Genomic DNA, 6,726 nt, shown 5'->3' on the forward strand with positions numbered 1-6,726 from the left:
TATACGATCTATAGAGAAAATAAGTTATACATTAAGAAATAAAGTGGACAAGTTTTGGGCTGTATGGTCAAAATTCTACAACTTTCTGTAGAACTGCAGCGTATAAACTGTGGACTTAACAGCCTGAAACTCTAACTTGATTTGTATATCTGTCCTTCCCTTCTGTTATGGTTTGCTTTGTTTTTGTTTCTATTACTGTGTTGTTTCTGTTGTTGTTGTGTTTTTTTTGTTTGTTTGTTTGTTTTTGGGTTTTTTTTAATTTATTTATTTATTTTTTAAATGTTCGCGGTGCACCATGTAAAACCGGTTAAAACCAATAAATAAATGTTTTGTTTTGTTTTTTAAAAAGTTCAGCATTTCTGATCCACCAAGAAGCTCCATGTTGAACATGTGTGAGAAAATAATCTGTATAATGACTACAAAGTACAGTCAGTGGAAAAAAGAAGAAACAATTTACTGGACTTTGCAGTCCTGTGAAAAACTAAATGCACCCCATGATTCAGCAGTTTGTACAACCGCCTTTATCAGCTCGATAAACTTCAAATAATTGTTTTCTGTATGACTTCATCAGTGTCTCACATCGTTGGGGAGCGATTTTGACCTGCTTTTCTTTTTAATGTTGCTTCTGTTCATTGAGGTTTGTGTGTATTCACGCATGCACACCTCTCTTAAGGTCCTATCACAGCATTTAAATCTAGTTGATGTCTTGACTGAGCCAATGAAGAACAGGTTCTTTTCCTTTTCAGTCCTTCTGTTGCAAATATGCTGTTGTGCTTGCGATCGTTGTCCTGTTGATGACCCCAGCGAAGCTCAGCTTTTGGACAGATGGCCTCACATTTTACTCTAGAATACTTTTGTATACAGAGGAATTCGTGGTCAACTCAATGACTGCACCATCACCGTGCTTCACAGTATGAGGTGTTTGTGCTGATTTGCTCTGTTATAAATGGCATCTATAATCCAATTTTGAGATCCCTTCCCAGACTGGATTATAGATGAGATTCATTCCCAGGTGCCTTAACACCCACTCACATCTTCGGTCATTTGATCTCAGCAAATCACATGATAGGGTGGGGCTAGGTTTCACAATGGGTTCACCCGAAACCTTGGCTGATTGTGACCTACACCCATTTTCACGCCTTGGCTCGTGTGATTGGGTAGTGGATCAACAGGGGGTCCATGACCCACCAGGGAAAACTCCCACAGGGCTTAAAATCTGGGACTTTCCCCCAGTTGCTTGTAGAACTGAAGAAGCTTCTCGGATGAGAGGTGAAACGTCTTCAAGGAAACATAAAGAATTCCAGACACTTTTATTTCAAAGCTCCTCAGACTACAATGACCTGGATGACTGAGAACCTTCACAGACACGAGGTACCTTTTGGGTTAATTGCACTTTCTGGGAGTCATATTTTGGAGCGAATCTGCTGGGACATCCACTCTTGTGAAAATAGAGAAAATACAAAAGTCTTTGAGAATTAATTACCAGGAAAAAATGCACTTGAAATACCAACAATGTATTACTCTGTTATTTTTAAATACCCTAGGACTTAAAGGTATATACACACACATATACCTAGAGATGAATACAAATAAAATGAACTCCTAACCATGTACAGTAACTCTTAAAAATACAGCTGATATATAAAAGAAGAAAACAACTAATTACATAACTAATCACGTTACTTAGAATAATTAATTACATTAGAGGGAAAAATCTGTTAAAAGTACATTTTTGTGGCCTGGTTTGGCTATAGTTATAAAGTCCTGACTCCAGCTCTATTAAACGTGATTGTACAGAAATAAAGCATGGCAGTACTGCATCATTTTGCATTGTAACTGTTAAATGCAACATTAAATGTTCTTCAATCTGAACCTTTAAAAAGGTGCTTGTTTGTGTTTGCCTAAACTAACAGGTGCCGAGACCTTCCAGTTGAAAAAAGGTGGAGGAACCATATGCAGTTACGTTGCACCATTGTCAGCTACTTAGTGAAACTGGTGTTCATTCTGCAGGGCGGTAAACTCTCAAGGATCTCTGCAGCACTTTTCCCTGCAAACAGACCTCGAGCTCTCATTTGCCCTCTCTGCCAGGATTTGGGTCGCTGTTCACTTTCATTAAGCAATTATCCTTGGCAGGCGAGGAGGGCTCACAAATTTAGGCCTTCAGAACCACACTTGCACTGGTCCCATGTGCACTCTTTATGCCAATCTGACAGTAACTCAGCAAGCTGCAAATCCAGCCCTAATCGGGAGCTTGTTAGAGCGTCCCTGGAGCTTTGGGTCCAGGACGGCCTTCGGGAAATTGCACTCTGGGGTAAAATAAGATTTAAAAAAACAGAGGCTGCCTTAAGGGTGGTCAGACTTTGAACGTTTGTTTCCATCCTCAGTAATTAAATCTGATTAGATTGAATGTCTGGGTAAAGGAGCACCCATGGGTCAGCAGATTAGATAGCACAGTAAGTACTTTGAAGGGCGTGAATTTTTTTACAATATATAAAATCAGGGCTTTGCAATTTCAGAGGCTGTCTTTGTATTTTTTCAAAGATACGTTCTTGGGCAATCCTATATCAAAGTTTTTAAAATATCATTATTGCAAATAATGCAATGGGGAAATTCCCAAGAATCTTGTCTTTATTTGTATATTTGATGACAACTTTTTATAATTAACTATTTATTTTTTGAGTAACGGATGTAGAGTCTGTACCTACAAATACATTCTTCCTTGAATATTGTGTGTGTGGCTTTTCAAAAGCCAAAAGATACATATGTGTAATTAAAAGTAGCCTTTCTGCAGTTTCTTCTATATTTTTAAGGGGGGACAACAGAAGACAGCCTATGCTAAACTTTTTTTTTCTTTGAAATTTTTTTTTGTCTGTTGGATTTTCACATTTACACATTTGATACATTCCTATAAGTCCCATTATTTCTGTACTGTATATGTGCAGCGAATTGGTGCTGGGTTTAGCCCTGTCACTTAAAGCAGATTCAAACCTTCCAGAGGTCTTGTTGATTTTAAGCTGGCTCTAGGTGAAAATGGGAGACAGACAAAGATGTATTAACAAGAACAATAATAAAAACATAAAGAATAAACAAAAAATTCCCCAGTTTAGCATTGTTTTAAGGCCTTTTTCCCCCTACTTCCACCTAAAGACCTAAAATGACCTTAAATTAGCAATCTCAAAATCAACTGTCTTAAACAATGTGTTTCAGGAACATACTGACAGAACTCTGTGGCCTGCTTAAAGAATTTTATATAGCTAATTAATTTCATAATCACAAGTCATTATAGCTGTACTGATAGTCTCGGTCCATAAAGTGACTGAAGTGGTCAGTAATCGTGCAAAACTTGAAAACAATATAGAGGCCAAGATATAAAATGACATAAAACAAAAATACTGAATATGTCTGTGAAGGTTCTCAGTCATCCAGGTCATTGTAGTCAAAGGAGCTTGCAAAGAAAAGCGTCTGGACTTCTTTAAGTTGCTTGAAGACGTTTCACCTCTCATCCGAGAAGCTTCTTCAGTTCTAAGGTCAAATGGTGGAGAGTCCCAGATTTAAACCTAGTGGGAGTAACCCCCCACAGAGGGACAAAAGGACCCCCTGATGATCCTCTAATCTAAAAATACTGAAATAATACCTCAACATGACTTATTATTCACTTTTATTCACTTTTTTAATTTTTTGTTATTTCATGACAGTACACACTCAGTTAACTTACTAGCTGTAAATCACAGAAGCACATTTTTATTACTGTCTGTTGCTTCAGTAATGTGGAAAAAGTACAGTGTATAACTCATATAACTCTTTTCCTTTTTTCAAATAGCATGTTCACATTAACTAAGTGATCAAATAAATGCATTTTATTCAAGTCTGAAAGGTTTGAAGAGAAAATACAAGGGCAACGAGACACATGAAACATGGGCATTAAAATACTATATGATTTTATAGGAAAAGTAAAAAGACAAATTCATGGTAGGAAATATTGTCACATGTAAATAATATTCATTTTCGGTGGAAACCTTCCCAGAGCTATAGGGTTACATATGGAAGCTGGGGATCAAAATTTTAGGAAAAAGGAAAATCTAAGGAGTCCGAAATAAATCCACCTGGTAGCTTGAAGATTAAGTAAGGTTAAAGTTACGTATGATGATTCTTGTATACTTTTAATTTAAGTAACAACTTAGAGCTTTAATTTATAGTGTGTTATTTTGAAAATAAGGTGAGCACCTCTAATTAAATGAGAAAATAATTTCATGGGACCTCAGAGGTTCGATGTCTTTGGGTTACACAGGTTTTATCAATTGTAATACACACGTTTGAACACCAGGGGGCGACAAACTCCACGAAGGGACATCAGCGCTTCAGGGAGCTGTTCTTTCAGCACCACAGCCTCTCTCACAACACTCACACAACATCGCTGCGCTAATGCCGGACATTACTTACACAGGAGCCCGTCATTATAAAAAATAAATAATAATAAAATAATAATTGAATGTACCGCTGGGTTCATATCTTCAAACACTCAATGTCAGCCAAGCCTCATTCACTCTCGCTACTAAGCATAATTAAAGAAAAATCGCGTAATCAGAGCGGGGATGTCTGCCTGTAACGCCGTGCGCTGTAGCTGAAAAATCGAGGCTTTCAGTAACAAAGAACAAAACAAAAAACAACAAAAACGCGAGAAAAGTGACATTTAGTGTGGCTACTTCACAGAAGAGTGCGAGAGCTGCAACGACTGGATCGGGCGATAATCATCACAATAAAGCCATTAAATGCGTAAATTCCAGCATGTGTGCACAAATGCAACCCACCATTCAAGAAGAGCGAGGAAAGCGAGGGGGGAGAGAGAGTCCACCATCGCAACACCCCCTCCTTCCGTCCCCTCCACCACTCACAGAAACGGAATTAAAAAATCTTTAATATCTTTCCAGCAACTGGCCTCCATTGCTGCAGCGCTGAGCGCGCGCACACACGCCGACACTGTGGGCCTTTAAAGCGTCGCCAGAGCGGAAGGAGGAGGAAAGTGACCCTCCGATTCAAGAGCGGCTTCTTTACACTGACATCACTCAGCGTCCGAGGAAAAAGGTGGGAAACGGCTGGAGTGGATATGTTGAATGTATAGCGCTGCTCACATTGACATCGTGACAACACCAGCGCTGTCCGTGGATCTGTGCGAGTCGCTCTCCTGATTGTGTAATATCATTTTTTCACCCCCTTCCTGCAAAAGCGGCCGAACCTGCACCCGAGAGCGCAGGAGAGAGAGCAGCGGCAGAAGCAGCAGAAGAAGAAGAAGAAGAAGAGGAGGAGGAGGCGAGAGCAGGGGGATCGCAGCCTTCATCAGAATTTATTTTTTCTTGTTATTACATGGCGCAAGGGCTATACATACGGGACCGTCCTGGGTGTGATACTGCCACGGTGAATTTGGATATCCACGCAGCAGCAGCAGCACCATCCTCCTCCATCCGCCGAAGAAGCACCGTGGGTTGCGGCGGCGCCCACACCGACTCCTCATCCTCCTCCTGCCGGCTCCATGTCGAGTGATGGTCGGCTTGCCTTGCTGGATGCTCCCCGCTCTCTCCGGATCGTCGACCACCGAACCTCCTCTGACCGCAGACCCCCATTTTCGGCGGAAACCTTCCCAGAGCTATAGGGCTACATATGGAAACTGGGGATCAAAATTTTAGGAAAAAGGAAAATCTAAGCGGTTAATTTATAATTTTTTAAACTAATTTATTACTATTTTTGTTAGGTTTACGTAGGTTTCGATCTGGTTTTGAGCGTGTGTGTTTCTTTGCGCCGGCTAATGAATTAATTTAGTCGTTGAGCCTTGATTTCCTCATTCCACCGGGTTGATTTGTGAGAAGACAGATTTGCTTTTAACCTCACAACAGGCTGTTATAAAACACGCAGGGAATCGCTTTTATTTCCTCTCGACAGGACTCGAATCGGTCCGTTTGTTTACTCTTCGCTGTCACCACTAATATGACAGATTTAGATTTTGTCCTTCGTTTCCTTCCCCAGTTTATTTTTACTAATAAAAGCCACTAGAATAATACTATTAATAACAACAATAGTCTTTAGAATAGCTCTATTTCTGAATTCTTACTAGTAAACGTAATGTTATAGCCTTTGACTAAAGCAACTTGTTGTAACAGACGTATTGAACTGTTGTACTTCAAACCTGCCATTACTCCAACACCGCACCCCCCACCCACCCAGCCGTCTCTTTGCTCCATTTGAGCTCGTGTAAATTCAGCTCAGTGCTTATAGCTGTGATCTCTACAAGTCAACGAACAGGTTGTTTTTTGACCGGCCTGTACAAAATCAGCCTTGCTTTTGTTTTTAGGCTCCTCTTAGTTACCCTAGGCTTTAATTAACCAGTCATAGATCTGTGTTAATAATCACATTTGTAGCTTTTGTTTTCTTGCTGCAAGTGGCTCCAGTGCTGGGCTCCATCTGCAGCTCCAGGCCTGCTGAGGTGCTGTCATCCTCTGCATACCTAATTTTTCCACACATCTTTTTGGGTGTGAAAGTTAAAACAAACAGAGAGGAGAGACTTCACCGCCTCTTCCTCTCTCCCCCTTCTCTCTGCCATAGTTAGTTTTTTCTCTTGTTTTGGTCCTCACCCAAACGCAACCATAAGGTTCCTACCGCATCCTCCGCCTCCTTCTTCCCTCTCCTTCCGCTCGAGTATATCCCGTTTTTTCGGTTTGATTTGGTCCCGCAAAT

The 6,726-nt window shown here is 40.4% G+C and overlaps 1 long non-coding RNA gene across 1 annotated transcript; it reads left to right on the top strand.

Moving 5' to 3' along the window:
* The first annotated feature begins 4,843 nt into the window (after window positions 1–4,843).
* LOC120718832 lies at window positions 4,844–5,681 on the top strand. Its single transcript, XR_005692569.1, has 2 exons — window positions 4,844–5,082; window positions 5,225–5,681. It is a non-coding gene; the product is annotated as an uncharacterized LOC120718832 (long non-coding RNA).
* Window positions 5,682–6,726: the final 1,045 nt, after the last annotated feature.

Source organism: Simochromis diagramma, unplaced genomic scaffold, assembly GCF_900408965.1.
Source record: "Simochromis diagramma unplaced genomic scaffold, fSimDia1.1 OVJJ01000543.1, whole genome shotgun sequence".
Taxonomy (NCBI): Eukaryota; Metazoa; Chordata; class Actinopteri; order Cichliformes; family Cichlidae; genus Simochromis; species Simochromis diagramma.